Source organism: Dermacentor silvarum, chromosome 9, assembly GCF_013339745.2.
Source record: "Dermacentor silvarum isolate Dsil-2018 chromosome 9, BIME_Dsil_1.4, whole genome shotgun sequence".
NCBI classification, from domain to species: domain Eukaryota; kingdom Metazoa; phylum Arthropoda; class Arachnida; order Ixodida; family Ixodidae; genus Dermacentor; species Dermacentor silvarum.
In genome coordinates this window covers 83,469,134-83,487,161 of record NC_051162.1, presented here as the reverse complement: position 1 = coordinate 83,487,161, position 18,028 = coordinate 83,469,134, and the positions used below count along the sequence as shown (strand labels likewise).

The 18,028-nt window shown below is 45.6% G+C and overlaps 1 long non-coding RNA gene across 1 annotated transcript; it reads right to left on the bottom strand.

The window, feature by feature from the left end:
* Positions 1-8,217: 8,217 nt before the first annotated feature.
* Positions 8,218-17,163, bottom strand: LOC125940183 (uncharacterized). The gene is made up of 2 exons (XR_007463413.1): positions 17,093-17,163; positions 8,218-8,372 (listed from the first exon to the last, which is right to left on the bottom strand). It is a non-coding gene; the product is annotated as an uncharacterized LOC125940183 (long non-coding RNA).
* Between the last annotated feature and the right edge of the window lie 865 nt (positions 17,164-18,028).

Here is an 18,028-nt window from a genome sequence, read left to right as displayed (position 1 = left end):
ATTATGTATAGGTGCATGCTCCATTCCTAACTTTTCTGTTGCTTTTGTATGTCGTGGCGGTCACGTTGGCCTTGCATGCCGCATGTGCATATAGGTGCGTGTGTCTGAATAAAGATGAGTTTGTAGCTGGCGCCCATGTTGTTGTGTCTGTCTCGTCGCCGTCTTTGGCGCAGTCGAGTGCATTCGGTAAAAAATAAAATGAGTCATTATATCGGTTCAATGCTACCTTTAGAAAGATATGTTTACATTTAATTATATCAGTCGGTATACTCAAAAGTGACTTATAAGGGTACGCAAGCTCAAAAGACACGCTTTTCCTTACCTACACCCAATGAAGGCTACATCGGCAAACATTTGTACATATCGAGTTGACAAGAATCCGTGCTGTTACGTTACAACTTAAGATGTGTAACTAATTTCTTTTGAACATACCACAAGTAGATACAGCTGCTGGAGATCTGCCCGAGAAAAGTCCGACGAAGATCGGCGTAAAGGACGGCTATGTCAGCTCGTATACCCCCAGGTAAACGGAAATTCCGTCACGAGCATCAGTTTCTCGCCTGGTGCTTGGTATATAGGCCAAGTTTCTGAGCAAAAAATAAACAAATTGGAAATGTTGTTACGGCAACGGTTTTCTTGATGCGCGAAGGGGAGACGGCCATCCCGCTTGTCGTCCGCAATGCGCTCGACAAGTGCGCTATTTTCGATTTTCTCGGCAGACGCAAGCCCAAACAAGCACGAGTTCCGTTTGCTGCTACACTTTGCTTTCTTCTAACAGCTGTCATTTCCAGCCGCTCTCTTTTTGTAAAGGCAATTTCTTTTTGCGTGTGTGATTGTTCATGCAGTGAATAAATACCAACAGCGCATCTGTGTTTTATAAAAATTTTCCCTAATATGATACGTGAACCAACATGCCATAGCGCGTGGCTATTGCGTTTCGGCAGGACAATGACAGTCAGTGAAATGTGCTTTATTTCGCAATTTTATTAGCCACTTTTGTACAGCAAGAGATGCAATACACAAAAGAATATTGAAGACCTGAGTTCCTCGTATCTACAGTACAACCAGCACATTCTGTACGCGCATATACATATTCAAGCTTCTTACAATTTCCGAATAGCAGAAGTCTTTTTTTTTCTTTTTTGCTTTGCATGTGACAGTCCTACCAACTCAAATCGTATGTCGCAGCAGTCTTGGGTGATTACTTATGCAAAAAAATATTATGAAGCGAGACCAGTTGAAATGCTGAAGACAGCACATTTCGCGTACTCCAACACAGACGAGACACAGATTCGTGGGACGTGGAGTTGGCCGTGCCGGGGCGGTGATCTGAAAAACGTTGTCGCAGTTTCACCTGAAAGGCGAAGCATCAATTGCGATAGCAAATTGGTAGAGAGCTATACGGAGTAATGATGTTAGCTTTATCAGCTGTATAAACTTAGACATTCAGCAGCACCGGCAACACGCAGAACTGTTGTCGACGCCGTCGGCGTTCTGCCCGCGCTCGCTCAAAATGCGTGCGGCGTTGGTGACTGTTGCCGGAGCCTCTGATATAAATAGGCACTTGGTGCCGCAGCTAAACGTCGCCTCCCTTCCCTCGCCCTCCCCCACGTCCTCTCGCGCATCGGAAGAAGGCGCGTTTGCTCTACATATATGGTGATTGTAAAGGAGGAAAGAGACGCCTACTTCTGCAGCCTTAAGGGAGCACGGCGCAGAACGCGCGTTTGTTGTCCGCCGTGCGTTCACTCCCCGTGAAAGCGCGCGCCCCTCGCGCCCTTTCACTCGCACATACAGCGTTCGGCGCGCGGCGACGATTTCATCTCCATTGACGTCATACGGAACCTCACGGCGACGGCGACGGCGACGCCGACGGCAGAAATCTGCTTTTGAGGGTCCATATAATTGCTATCGCAATAAAAAAATAGAGGTAAAAACTTCGATGCTGACACACAACGCAATTATTGGAACAAATTTTAGCGGTTTCAGCAAAACAGTGTTTTCAATTCATGTACGTTAACTCTGATGATATTCTTTGTGGGGCTTATGCTAAAAGTATGGCAAGAACAATTAATAAATAAATTTTTGTTTTAACTGCTACTGTATTGAAGTAACATGTTGAGTATTGATGCTTTCTCAACAGCTATCTGAGAATACTGATAATTTTCCTAGAGTTAAATTATTTTGGCCCATGAATTTCTCATTCAGTTGTAAATAAGGCACTCACGGATTCGTTTTATTGCGATAGCAATTATATGGACACTCAAAAGCAGATTTCTGCCGTCGGCGTCGCCGTCGCCGTGAGGTTCAGTATGACGTCAGTGGAGATGAAATCGTCGCGGCTTGCAGCACGCCTCGGCGGACATGCAGTCCTGTGCGGTGACTTCAACGCCCACCACACCGACTGGGGCAGCCGCAGGTGCACCCGCCGAGGCAGGGACCTCTGCAACGCCATCAGCCGAGCAGGCCTGGTGGTACTCAACAAAGGAGGACCCACGTACGTCCGCCGTGGGGTGAGCACAGCCATCGACCTCTCCCTTACCACCGAGCAGCGCTCCTATGACTGGGCTACAACTTCCGACACTTGGGGATCTGATCACTTCCCCATCTTGATCACCCCCGGGTGTGGGAGAAGGCCGAGGTCACGAACATACCACGTCACAGACTGGTCCCTGTTCAGGAAGCGCTGCAGTGAGTTGGAGGATGGCTGTGACCTCCTAAGTGCCATCATGGAGTGCGCCCAGGCAGCCACAGTCCAGTGCTCTGCTCTGCCCGATACTCCTGCCCCGTCGCCACGACGATAAGACGATAAGTGGTTCTTGAGGGAAAGGGAAAGGTTGGCGCTATCTTATGCAGCCCTTGAGGGAGCACGGCTCAGCGCCACGCGCCGAACGCTGTATGTGCGAGTGAAAGGGCGCGAGGGGCGCGCGCTTTCACGGGGAGTGAACGCACGGCGTAGAACAAACGCGCGTTCTGCGCCGTGCGCGCTTAAGGGCTGCTGAAGTAGGCGTCTCTTTCCTCCTTTACAATCACCATATATGTAGAGCAAACGCGCCTTCTTCCGACGTGCGAGAGGCCGTGGAGGAGGGGGGGAGGTGGAGGGAAGGGAGGCGACGTTTAGCTGCGGCACCAAGTGCCTATTTATATCAGAGGCTCCGGCTACAGTTACCAACGCCACACGCATTTTGAGCGAACGCGGGCAAAACGCCGACGGCGTCGACAGCAGTTCTGCGTGTTGCCGGTGCTGCTGCATGTCCAAGTTTATACAGCTGATAAAGCTAATATCATTACTCCGTATAGCTCTCTACAAATTTGCTATCGCAATTGATGCTTCGCCTTTCAGGTGAAACTGCGACAACTTTTTTTTAACCTTTCTGTTGGCTCCCTGTCTTCCTCGTTCTGCAGAATGCCAATTACAGGAAGATTAGCTTCCAAAATTTGTAAGCCACTGGTCAACGGCATATGAGCATTTGTGGCAGCGTGGCACGCCAGGAGAGCGCGCGCTGGCGGTTCGGAATCGGACGGGTCGGCCGAACGAGCACGGGGCGGCGACGACTCGTGAAAACGTGTTCCAGTGGCGGTCGAGACGGCTACCAGTCTGCCTTCTAGCCTGTTCTTGGAACACAACCGTGCCAACGCACGCACGAGCGGTTACTGGCCCGCTCGGGCAACCGTACGAGGCTCATCGGGACCAGGCAACGACTCCGGCGGGTGACGGTCCGCTCTGGTGGCCGTCCCTGTGGTCCCGCCTGAGAGCCGCCTCAGAAAATGAACAGCGCTACAGTTCGCGTGGCCACAAGCCTTGTCACGTTGGCAGGAGCCAGGGGAGCCGCCAACGGGCCTGTCATGCTCTTCAAGCCCAGAGAGGTGACGCCCATGACGCTGGTGGCACAAAAACGTATGATGGCACAAGAACGTATGAAGCTGCCAGTCCTCAACCTTCACCGGAACAAGTTAACCACTTTCACAAAGGGTCCTCTGGACAGTTTTCCTGCAACATCTTCCAACATTTAGATTTACCTGCGCTGTAATCGCCACAAGACACATTGTAAGCTCGCTTACATGCCACCTAAGTAATGTTTGTCCTTGCAAATTCTGGTCAGGTGTAACAAGCGTAACAAAACCGGATCAAGCATAAGATACGCGACTTTTGAAATTAAGCAAACACGCTCTTTATAATATAGTGAGGCCACATGTTGGATTTGCTTGAATTTAATTGGCCATTAAGAACAGGAATTATTATTGCCCCTAGTGGAATTCTGCGCCATAAAATAGGACAAAACAACACCTTTGATGTCACCTACAAAATTGCCACGTTTTACATTGCGAAAAAATAAATTTTCCTCCTTTCCTGAGACCGATGTTTTTCCCATAATAGGAGAAACTTTCTACGATTTTGCAACACTGCTGCTAAGTTCTCATGCTGCTAAGCTAAAAAAAATACTGATATATTCTTTGTAAACGTTCGTACCTTTGCGAAAATGTATTTCCAAATGATTCAGTGAAGATCGCCAATTAATTTACACATAGTCTGTGGCCGATACCCGGGACCCTAGTTGGCGTGTGATCAATAATGCGCGGCACATGCCCAGTGCCACATAGCCTATGAGACAAGTTTATGTCAAATATAGTTTCACTGAATAGCAGCACATTTCCTGTAGCATATACCTAATAACGCTAGTTGCGTGCATGCGATATTAAGAATTTGGCATGAAGAGCGACATCCATAATCAGTATCTTATATCCAGCAACCGACGTTGGTGCGACGGCTGGCTTGAACCCGATTCACTCAGCATAATAAACCGATTCACTACCCGTTTACTTTTGGTTTTGAAACATCGTAGACGACAGTGGCGCACCGACGGGGGGGGGGGGGGGTATTCGGGGGTTGTAACCCTCCCCCGGGGCCGACTTAACCCCCCCTTTTGTTTAACCCCTTTTCTTTCCTTACGCATTTGAGTGCTGCAACTAAGATGTAAGACGCGAAATCGTCTGCACACTCGCAAAAAGCGCATTTTTTGACAATTTCCCGTGAATAAATCGAAATTAGTGTTGTTTAGATGGTATTGTCAAACTGTCAACCCCCCCCCCCCCTGGCAGAGATCCTGGGTGCGCTACTGGTAGAAGAGGTCGAAAACCAAGAGGTTACATCTTGACAGACGAGCCCAGAGTGAACTTACACACTCACGAAGGAACCACAATCAGGCTAGTCGAAGGAATCAAGTTCTTGGATTCTACATAGAAGCGAATAATGCGAACTATAGAACAATACAGCATATCAAATAAAACCGATGAGGTCATTAGGCTACTAAGGAGAATTACCAATACCCACAGAGGCCTGGGGGAAGACAGTGCTTTGCGGCTAGTTCATGCTTTTGCTCTCTTGCATTTCACCTATGTTGCTGGATTATTCAAATGGACGCAGGTAGAACTTAACAAACTTAACACGATGATTAGGAAGCTCATTAAAGCTACCCTAGGGATACCGATTAACACTGCAACCGAGAGATTGATGAGTCTAGGGGTGCACAACACAATAGAGGAAATTGCAGAGGCTCAGCAGCTTGAGCAACAGGAAAGATTGACAAAAACACGAGCCGGCAGGAATATAATACAGGCAGTAGGGGCAGAGCTAAGTAGGTCAAGGCGCCCACTGGAGGATGGAGTGGAATTGCGAGCTGAGATTAGGGATCTGATTAGAACCACCCCCCTCCCTAGAAACATGCATCCAGAGCACAATATCAAAAGGAGAAAGGCAAGAGCTAAAGCACTCTTGCGGGAGATACAACAGCAGAATCAACAGGCGGCTTTCGTATATGCGGCCTGGGTGACAGGGAAAGAAGCATATACTGCCGTAGTAGCAAACATTCAAGGCAAGGTGCAAGATGCCATCACTGTATTTACCAAAGATTCCGTGGTGGCGGAGCAAGTGGCAATTGCTCTAGCCATCAGGAACAATAAATGGACTTTTATTTACAGCGATTCCAAAGATGCTATAAAGGGTTTCGATAAAGGCTACGTGGCCGCGGTTGCAGCTAAACTTATTGAAAACACTATGAGTATGAGAACTGAAATCCAATGGTTTCCTGCGCATATGGGAGAAGTGGACGAGACCCGGGCTAACCTCAATGAGGTTACTCATGACTTGGCACGAGGACTTGCTAGCCGTGACAGTCACAACCCGAGCCGTCCACCACCAGGCCGGGGAATTTCGAGATCATTTATTAACATATAACCAGATTACGAAACACTACTATCTAGGACGCAGACAATTTCCATTGCCACATTCAAAGCTGAACAGGGCTCAGGCAGTTTCAATGAGACTATTACAAACGGGAACTTATCCTACGCCGTACGACCTTGATAAAATGTATCCAGAAAGAGAGGTCAAGAAAGATTGTCATGCGTGTAATGGCATCATTGGGATCAGACACATGCTCGCGGGATATCCTGCGACTCTCACCAACCCCGAAGAAGAATGGCTCCATTGGAAGAAGATGCTACAGAGTTCATTTTTTCAAGACCAGCTACGGGCTGTCCAGAGGGCCCACGATGTCGCTGAATGGCTGGGCCTAACGGTGCCATCGTGGGAGCGGCCCGCCTCGACTTGAAATAGTCGAGCCTCAGGAATTTTGTCAATAAAAAGTTTTTACACACACACACTACCCGTTTAACGTGTTCCTAACAACCCTAGCCACAAGGAAGATTATGGTCTTCCATTTGGGCGAATTAGACTCGGGGCTAGATGGTGCTTACCTTAGGACATGATTTAATACCGATTAGCATTCTTAGGCTACTTCGTATTTCCGTGCGGTAACTGCCTGCCCTGCCAGCCTGCGTGCCTTGCTGGCCCTGCCTGACCTGCCTGCCCTATCTTGCCTTGCCTGTGTGCGTGTATACGCGTGTGTGCGTACGTACCTCGTTTACGCTCATATGCGTCACTGGGACGCTCATTTGGGTTAATAGAATATGAGCACGAGTTCATTTATATAGACCAACTAGTCATCCTCACCAAGTGGAGGAAATTTACAGAATAAAACTGGTTTGGAAAGCATATGTCAGGAATTCGCGAGTCATGAAGGGCAGGTAGTTTAAGGCTGAAATGTCTGAAGCTATTGTTGCGTACCGGTACCAGCATTTCGTGCAGAAATTTGGAGGTTAACAAGTAAGCTAAGGATCCCACACCGAGAGATGAAACGAAAATTTTGTCATAACGTTAAGAGACAGGAAGACCGGCTTTGATAGGACTCAGATAAATAAGCTCGTATCAGGCTGCAAGGATCACCCCCGGAGAATGGGTTTCTGTGAAACGTGTGTAGAAAAAATACGGCAAACTGAATCACCGGGATGACCGCTCCAGTACTCTTTGGCACCAGCATGTTGGAACAACCATAGCAGCCACCCGTCTTCCATGTATCTTTGTCGGAATGTCTGGAGAAGTGGCTGAAAACATTCGAAGGAGTCGACAACTTTAACATTATAAAGTATGAGAAAAAGCTGTTCCAGGTGGATTCCCGTATCGAGGATTGCACTTGGGCATAAAACAGAGAGTACAATGTAGCTACGTGACACTTGTTTCGCAGCAACTTGAAAGGCTTCTTCAATAATTATGTACGAACAGAAAAGGCCAATGTTTCAGTGGATGACCTTGAGCATCCACCAAACACGAATATCACTCTCTTTATCTGTACACATGACCCGAATTTACTGCTCTGGCGATCATAAAACTTTTGAGGAGAAGGAAGTTTGTTTCCTGATACAGGCTGCAAAGCATGAGATGTTTGCCGCATTAGACAAAGCACCCAATTACGTCTAACGCGTCTTTTTACTGCGTCCTGATTGTTATTATTTAGGTTTTAGTTACATTAAACGCCATCCGAGTGACGCGAATCCCAGTTGAACTGGACATTTCTAAATATTTTTCAATATTTCCATCCCTTCGGAGCAGCTGAATAGATATGAAATTAGCACATTCCACTCTATATTCGTGGCTAGACGTTAAATGCATGCTTCAATAAAGACTCCCTCACTGTACCATCTTAACAATTTCATCCCTGCTCTTCTAAGTAAGCACATTCGTTTCATCTAATGCAAAACGATGTGCAGTATTCCGTGCAAGCGCATCGAAACAACATTCGCAAGTTCTCCAATGTACGCCTATCAGTGCCGTAGAATTTTTATTGTCCTACAGAACACTCCGGAATAACACACAACACAGGCTGCTTGGGCGAAAGATTTATATTGTCATCATGTCCCGCCCATTATTTTTGTCTAGTTGCACGTGCACCACGTGCCCTGGTCGCAATATCCGCCGCTCGAGCCCAGTGACTTGCAGTAGCTGGTGCAGGCGGAAGCCTTGCAAGCAGCCGCATAACCTGCAGAAACGTGGTAGCGTGTCAGTGACAAAAGGCATATTTCTTACGAAACTGGCTGCATGAAATCCACAATCCTGATCCTCGAGTGCGCTCGCCGCAAGACCGGTCTAAGCTCAACCGTTATGCATTGTTGTACTGTCCTAAAAACACATTTGAAAACACGACAATGAATCATAAATATCCGTGCTGCTTCAATGTCATGCGTACCCGCCTCATTATCACAGTCATGTTGTTCCTGCTAATCATGAATAATGTTTGCGGTGTCAGGTAAGAATAATTGACGCACAGAAATGTGAGCTGACATTGCTCTGTGTTGTGACGAGCTGATATTTGGACGATCTTTTACAAGTGCAAAGCGAATATAGCGCTTCTACAAAGGTGCAGAAGAAAGACACACACCAGGTTTGCCTCACAACGTAATTGTTGTTGCAGACCACTCAATGTGTATTTGTACACGCACTGTATGTACGTACATACGTATGTATCTACATACACACATATATGTACACATATATGTAAAATATATGAAAGAGCGCTTGGCAACTATATAGACATTTGAAGGAATCCAACTCGAACTACTGACTAACCCTGAGAGTGTTAGCCAGCACCACCACTCACAAACGCTGGCTAAAGCTCTGGCGAACCGCGCTGGCTAGCGATGCATCGGCGCATAATTTTGAGGTGATCAAATAATCCAAAATTTCACGCCGATCTATAGGGCGATAATTTAGAGTCGTAACTTTAAGAGACCGGGAAACAGCTGTGTAATTTAGACAGCAAAGGGGGGCGGGCGATATTCAAGCTCAATTTAAGAGGAACAACGTGGTAGGACAACCTGCTTTATGCGTAAGCAAGATAACCGGTGGTCTATTACATATACAACACTTGCGTAACGAAATGGAAGTGCTGTCCGAAGCAGCAGATAAGTATGTGGTCTGTTAAAATTAGAAAATCTGCATGCATGAGATGATATCACCAGGTTCGAGATGGGTATAATTAGAGATCACTGCAAGATGCCCTCGAATAGGAGAAAACAAATGCAATTATTGATCATAACTATCCGGATTATGACGATGAATGTCATGAATTGGGCAGCTTCGGCCGATCCGCGAAGCATTGGTTGCGATATCAAAGTTTAGACCAGCGCTGAAATTCCCCAAGCCATGAATAAGCGTGGGCAGTGGCTAGTGCGCCATAGGAACAGCTCCGTGGCTCCGTGGCACGTATCAGGCTTCTTAAAACGCTGTCAAGGTTAGGAGCAGTGCCACCGAGGTTACAGGCGTCCAATTTCATGGGTGTACGAGATGGGACAGAAGGAAAAGTGTAACCGTTTGCAGCGTGAAGTTTGCGTGCCTCTTTCACTCGGGCCACTGTACGCGTAGCGGTGTGGTATGCACACAACTCCCAGTAGTGGAAAGCAGATCGCTGCACTGATTTCACTGCATAAAGTATTGATCGGACTGGGAGGAAGCATCTACTTCTCTTCGTCGTGTTTTCATCAAACGCTCTGCGCTTCTCTCACTCCCTGGAGGCCTGGTAACCTACAACGCGCTGGCCGCACGTCCGCCGTAGAAAGGGACACTGCGCCCCGGTGGCACCAATGGCACGTGCGTGCCTCTAGTGTACATGTAATTGTGATCCCACTAAAACACTAACTTCGCTTTTTAAAGACGATAGTCTTTCTTGGGGAACTTAAACGCTGAAAATTTGGTCTGTCTGTTTGTCTGTCTGTCACCCGATTCAGCCACCCGGCCAAAGTTGGACCACTTGCTTACCGCCCACACTACTTAAACTGGTACGGCTGTTCATACTTGTGAACGTTATCGATCACAAAGTAAATATTACGCATATCTGAGGCGCACCATCACTAGGTAAGTATTAGGAGGTGTGTTCCTTTAATAGAAAATACATAGATACGTAACTCTGAAGACCCTAGTTTCTTAAGCTGCGCTGAAAATGCCATGCTATGCGCGCCGACGAACGACGTTGCCCGACTGCGCGCCGACGAGCGCCCTCTGCCATGGAGGAAGGAAACCCTCTGCACAAGCTCATGTTTCCCGATGTATTGCCAGATGGCGTCCATGTCTCACGCAGCGCCTCCTCAATTTTATCAATGCCAGCCAGATGCGGCCGATTCAACATAAAGGAAGCGCTGTCTGAGGCAGGGCAAAACATAAATGGCCGCTTGATGAAATAATGCGGTAAAACGAAATCTGTTCAAACAAACCTTCATGCCAGGACGGAAATGGTACGAGAACGGCATCACGGGTGGCCGCGGATCAGACCAGGACTCATGTAGTACGGCCGGCAGAAGACTATCGTCTTTCGACATTTGCAGCGAAGCACGCAGATACGCGGCAAATTTTTTCTTCGAGGTTCGTTTGCGTGGCAGGCCAGTTTATAAAAGTACCCTATAACCCCAGGGCGCTCTTCAAACGGTTCGTGAATGTAATCGAATTTTCCTCCTGTAGTTAGCCTTTCAACTACCTCCCCAACAGCTACCCATGCAAAGCTCCCTTCTTTATGAGCTGCAGACGGCTTGTAGTACTCACAGTAACCTAGCGTTCTTTAAGCTTACTGAGTGCCGGCCGCGCACACGCGGTAGTACCCAGTTCTCACAAACTTACCTTCGCAACGGGTTTTGACTATAAGACTACCCTCATCAATGAAGAAGATAGCGCAATGGTCAGAGGTACGTGGAATTACATAGATGGTATTAATGGGAGAGTGCTTGCAAATTCTTGCATGTCGGTCTTCCTTAGGCGCAGAAAACGCTGTTCGTAAAGCTCTGGCAGTGCTTTAAAAAAAACATAAACCTCCCGCAGGAATCACTTAAATTTTTCTCTGGTTTAATATTAACCTTTTCTGTAATCGCACGTTGGCCGTGGGGGTCGAACAAAAAGAGCAATAAGACCGGGCTTTCTAACAGAAATAGCATCGAAAGTCGACCAAAGCACTGTCAAACAGATGTTTCCGGTCGAAGGGGAGAGAAAGGTCGCTATGGCCTAGCCTGCAGGATGCCTAAACATAGATGGGAACAAAGTCCTGATCCGCTACAGCACTTTCAGCCCCGGAGAAACTGGCACGCAATTCTACTTCTGAGAACAGTGGGGAAATAAATATTGCCTGCGGTAGGAACGCTAAGCGGCCTGTAAGATTTAAAGCTTAAGAAATAAATAGAATGAAGCTGTCATATGTCGCAGTAACGCAAAGGTAAGGTTGGTACTTGCTGCAGGTATTATCAGGCTGTGCGAGCGCCGATTTGTTTCGGGGGAGGCGCGGGTCAGTGGCGTTTATATTTTATGATTGGGGACGGTGTCAATAATGCTCGCGTTGTGACCCGGCACATGTTTATTAGACAACGTGGATGAGAAGACAGGTCAAAAAGTATTCACCTGTAAGTTTTTCTTGGCCGACATTGAACAGCATAATTTAATTACTACTCCATCAGTTAGTGTATTCAAGTAGCAGTCAGGTTACCTACGTGAAAGCTTGCTTGCCATCTTACTAGTGAGATTAAATATCGTTGGGAAATGCAGCGACTTTGCTGTATCTACGTCTGTGCCTAACCTCTGTGAAGCCAACTTGAATCACTGTGTATGTGCTATTGGGTATGTGTGGCCGTGTGACCATTTAAATGACAAAACAAATGTTCAAAATTTGAAATGTGCTGTTGGAGTTCTCCAAATGTGCTGAGGGCCAAGGTTGGCTGGGGGGGGGGCGGATCGAACTTGCGTCATATCTATTCAAACAATATTATTCAGACACACCATGCGCGGTCTTCGCGGCCGTGTCGTGAGAGGGCGACGAGTGTAGCGTAGCCAACCAGTGTAGCTCCCCGACTTACACTCGGTGGTGGCAATACAATGTGTCATTATACAGCAGCAATGCTGATCGCTTTAATGTGGACTGTCATCTTGAGATGCTTCGTGCTTAAATTTTACAGCGAAGCGCTTAAAAATTGTATAGGCCAGTTTCTACGCTTTTCCCAAGAAATTACATCACCGCAAAGCTTATATTTGATGAAATGTGAGGAATTCTAGAGAGATGTGAAGGTAAATTGTGTACTGTGTGTCTATTGGGGTTAAATTAAAATATCTAAAACATCGTTTTGGGCCTTTAAGGGGTGTTATGAAACACCTAAAGAGATAGTCCACTTTCCAAACTGTACCACAAACCGCAGAGTACACAAAGTAATTAAATGGAGGTAACTGGTTCACATGATCATCACATAAGTGACCAGTAGGTAAAGTTTGAAGTAGTAAACATTGTGGGGGCCGCAATAACGTGATGTCCAAATACTTTATAGCGGCTTTTTGTTCAATCTTTATGTTTTATACGAGGCAAGTAGTTGCTTATCCCCGGTTTCTTCGATGAACTATGACAGACACATTGTTTGTAATTTTGTTGAAGGGGGAACACTACTGTGAGCGACATAGGTTAAATGCTTGAATCGTATATAGATATTATCGCCTTTGTGGAAAGTTACTCATTCGAGCGTTCCACACTGTCTATTAGCCGTTATTCGCAAAGCTTCCGAGAGCCCTAAGATAACTCTAACAGATGCCGACATGAAATTCTATGAAAATTGGGGAAAACTTAGGTTAAAGAATGGATAAATTTTAACGTTCCTGGCCATATAGAAGTGTTGCAAATAATAATTGAACATTCGCGAATTTCTGCTACGCATCTATCATTAGGGCATTGTAAATGGTTTCTGTATAGCTCTTCATGAACGTAACAAGGCACCTTGTTTGTATTTGGTGACAATGACAGGGCATCCCCAGCAACGTTTAAGCATATCCAGAAGTCTGTGTCTTAATTGCGGCTTTTGACAAAAATTACATATGCAAGAGCTCCGCAGCGCTGTGAGTGTATTTTACAAGAGGCGCAGAATTTATCATCCTGCCCTGAATTAACTAGAAATCCAACCAAGATCAAACTTAGCCAACTGGGGCTGGCCCTTATGGCAAATTGCTGTACGAAGTGAGCTACGGGTACATAAAATTACCCTTTCGGAAACAATTTTTTAACAAGTTTTCAAATGCGTCCTGAGGCTCTTATTCCCGTCTCATGATTACCCTGCGCTACACAAAGTGTTTATTTCGTGAAAATGGAAATGAAGTTAAGTGAAATGCGTCACGAATGTTTCATTTTAGTGGCTAAACTGGGTGTTGCAAGTATTCGTTAGAACCCTCACTTTTTTAATTTTCACTATTTTATTAGCTTTTCTGGTGGTCCTCGGTGAACTAAAGGAGGCACCTTGCTGACGTTTAGTCAAAGAGCAGGTGATGTATAACCTGTACGCAAAATTCAAAGAGAATCGGGTAATTGCGCTCATGGCAATAAATTACGTATGCAAGCGATCCAGCATGCTGTGACTTTCTTGCGAACAGAGCGGAATCGAGTTCCTTGACTTCGCATAACTAAAAATGCCGCCGAGATCAAATTCCTCAAAAATGGGGGTGCAAACTGTGCAAAGTCTAATGCGCGTGGTTCCACTGATCATCTTGCAAAACATTTCTTAATCAAGTGTTATAGGGTGTCACACTTTCGTTTCCAGCTATGCTTTCCAATTCCATGAGAAAACTCCACGTTACACCAAGTTTACAGTAAGTGGTTAAATGCGTGTCATGTCTGGGTCATGTGTGGGTCATGGGCAATGCGTGGTGAAACTTCAGCTATCCTGGCCTACTTAGAAGCGCTGCAAGTACTTAATTAACCTTCCTTTTTTCGATTTTTATGAATTATACGAGACTCGTAGAAGGTTTCCTGATGCCCTGAGTGATTTACACAAATTACCTTGTTTTGGGGTAGCTTATCCACCATGGCTAGTCAAGTTCAAAGTGAGTGGGCTAATTAGGCATTTGCAGTAAATTACGTATGCAAGCCATCCAGGGCATTATACGTCTGTTTTGCAATACACAGAATTCATCCCACTCACCTGGGAGATCTATGAGTGTAATCCCGATCAAATTTAGAGAGAAATGGTCAGGTTGGAAAATTGCTATGGCCCATGTTATGGTAAAGTGGTCGTGTGAACGCGTCACTGCTTTTGTAAATAGTGCTCAAAAGCGTTATATGGGAGGAATGATTCAAAAGGAGACGTCATATGGGGGCACAATTTTAAAGTAGTTAATATATTATAGACAACTGAAATTTTAATTGCAACTTCTCGAAAGAAATAGCTTCCCTAAAAATGAAATTGCGATTCTTCAAGGTCACGCAAGTCTCCTGCACTTTTAATTATGATAGCAATTGTACGGGTACTCAAGGCACGTCGCCGTGCTGCCACTATATCGATGGTGCAAGTGCGACTCGCGCGCGGACTATTAGCGGGTCTTTAAAGGTGCGACTGATGCCGAGGGTGTTCGTCAGCAAAAACGACTCAGTCAAAAGGACGCTGCGCTCGGTCGACTCTGCATTGGAGCCAGGACAGTGTCCTGCCTTCCGGTGCAGAGGAGACCGAGTGTTGTGCTCACAAACATCTATGTTCATGCTTTTTCGCATCGTGTGTACAACACCGCGATCCATCTGGGTTTACCAGACAGTAAATTCACGTGCGCATTTCCATCGTGCGGCCGTGGTAACTGGCGCACAATCGAGGTACGACCGGTGGCGACACACCTCGTCGTGTCAGTTATGCGAGGCCTCGTAGCTGTTCTTTCTGCTGCGCAACAGAAGTTGTTTCGCGCGCTGCAAGTCGCCACCGCGTAGTTTGAGAATACCGTAGGAGGAGCTTCAGCGCAACGCTATATCTTGCTATTGCTTCCTATGATTCACTGGTCTGGCGAAACTGGCCATATTTTACTGCAATGCTGCAATGCTTCAGAAAAACGTTCTCTAATAACAGAGTTCGTTCGGTCTGCCTTCTTTCTTGGGAAAAATAATCGCTATTGTAAACAGTTCACTACTCGGAAACTTCCTATTTTGCCAGGACATACTTTAGGAATCTCATAATGATTTGCTCCTTTACGTAGCCTTCCCATCTTAACGCATTCCTCACCACCAGGCGATAACACGCAGGAAGAAGCGAATTCAGAGGAAGAATCGGAAGACCAGTGAGAGGCTCTGCTGTTCACGCAAGACCCTGACAACCAGCTACGGTTCGTGAACAGCGATCGGGCGGCGGCAGCGAGCCATGGCTGCCTAGACTGAGGAGGCCACCCACCTTTGGGCTCAAGAAGTCTGGTCTAGCAATAAGGTTTATTTTTCTTCTCTCTCTCTGCCTGCGATGGAGTCAAATATGTTTTACAGCGCGTCCTTTTTGTGACATGCCACTGCGGCCTTTAGGCACAAGCTGGCATTGTTCAACCGCGAGTTTTCTTGCGAGTGGCTGTACTTAAAAAGACCATAGAACATTTGCCCCTGGAGAAAACGTTATTAGGAATAAATTGATAATAAAAGCAATGGTGCACTTTGGTTATACCGTACAGTAGCGAATCCTTCCAGCCACTGGCCAAAATCACTTGCGAACGAGAAGCATTGTGAATACGGTAAGACGTCTCTTTACTCAACTTGCTAAAGTTAGAAATCAAAATTTGTTGTATTTAAAAACTTGTTCTGCTTTGTCTTCCTATATTGTATGATTAACTGATGTAGTTACCAAATAACTCGAAGTTAAATTCGCTATAAGTGTATATAAAAGGGAAAGCGAATTCTGTCATGGTCTTGCTAAATATACAGCAGGCCTTTTTGTGTCCGCGCAAGCCAGGTTGGGCTACAGTGAGCTTGCCTAACTGCAGCCATATAAGGAGTGGCATAACCAGCGACTGACTAAGAACCTTCTCTTATGCATGTATGGACACTCGGGTGAACCTCTTCACTTCTTTCTTCTTTCCCAGAGGTTACGCGCGCTACCATCCAAAAGAAGGCGAGAGAAATTGGTAGAGGTTTAAATCTTGTAAACCTAGTTATCACGAGCGAAAGATCTATTTGGCTTGGTTTTGCAAAGACTATGCACACAGTGTTTGATTAATGCACGCTTCCGCACTTGGTAAGCTTCTCTATGATGTGCTAATCTGGCCTCCCTTTGCTCCGGTGTTTCCGCAGCCAAATTTGCCTTTGCTTGAGATTTCGCAGCCTGCCGTCTAGCTACAATATTTAATAGATGATTGGATTCAGCCTATCGCTGTATACGGGCCAAATACATATGAGGCCAAATATACAGACAAAATAGGGATATCACCGGCAACTGTAAATATATCTCGTAATTTATAAAGAGATTTGGCACATTATTCACATAACGATGGGTAATGTCTAACTCTGCGATCAGATAATGTCAATATCCGCTTTGCCCTCACGGTCCGGTGCTTATTGAAGAATTATGACATTTCTCTCTCATACGGAAAAAGGAAGTTTCAACGCGGTCAACTTCAGTAAAATTAAGCAACTCCGTAGGTGATTTTTTTCCTGCCCCTCATTTTATGAATTCTTGCATTTATCAAATCAATGCTATTAGTTCTCTCCATTATTCAATGTTATTCAATGTGGTCAAATCAATATTATTAGTTCTATCAATCCAGGTATACAATTATGTGCAAGTTGGAGCGGTGTTTTAATAAATACTTCCGTGGAGCAATGCTAGATAAAAAAAGTGAATGCTCACTATATGTATTAAGTTGCGCTCACAAATAAATGAGATTTGAGATCCAGAAGTTTTAGTTGTTTGCCCTTGAACTTATTACCAAAATTTGGCGTCTCTCGCTAAGGAAACTCACCTGCTAATGCGAAAAGAAAGAAGACGGACAATATCTTCATCTTGGAGACTGCTGCTGGCTACCTGGTTGAACTACAAAGGATAAGCAACCAGGTATCAGGATCAGTAACAAAGGATCAGTAACCATAAGTATCGAATGCTAAAAACTAACCAATCTTGCAGGATGTTGAGGTAGAGCTCTTCGCAAGCAATGGAGTGGAATTTCTTGACTAAATTGTCTCTATGTGTAAACGCTGAGAGTATGCGTTCAGGCCATCATCTGCACACGTTATATACAAAATACTGAGCCCTTTCTCTTGCACTCGCTCAGACATACTTCACTCGTGTATTCTAAACTTTCATTTCAAAAAAAATGTTTTGAGCTGCGCCCGCATGTCAAAAATGTCTTTCTTCTGTTGATACCTCGTGCCATCTAGGCACTCAATTTAGGCACTCAGTTGACAGATCTGTTTGACAGCGTGACAGATCTAGGCACTCAATTTAAAGGACATCACCATAGAGTTAATTGGAACGACCTAGTGACATGTACAAATGTATTCTATCCGAATAGTGCCGCATAGGTATTCAGAATAATGCACGATCTCTTTATGAGTATTCGAAAATAATAGCCGCGATGGCAATACGTGGCAGGAATTTCGATTTTTGTAGAGACATTTGACGTGCGGGAAGTCCTTGGGTCTTAATAAGCAGACTGCGCTGTCATGCTGAACCTTTTAAAACATTGTATGCGTAGACACGCTACGTCAAGTCTTATCTCACAAAAGACATCTGAAATTGAAATGCCAAAATAAGTACAGTAGAACTTCAACATTGGCCGACTAAAGGGGACACGTGCATGGAATGTGGGCGACTCAAATTGCGCACATCATAACTGACAAGTGAACACAACAATGCCAACAATGACTTGAATTTCTAAAGTATATTGTCATGAAAACTG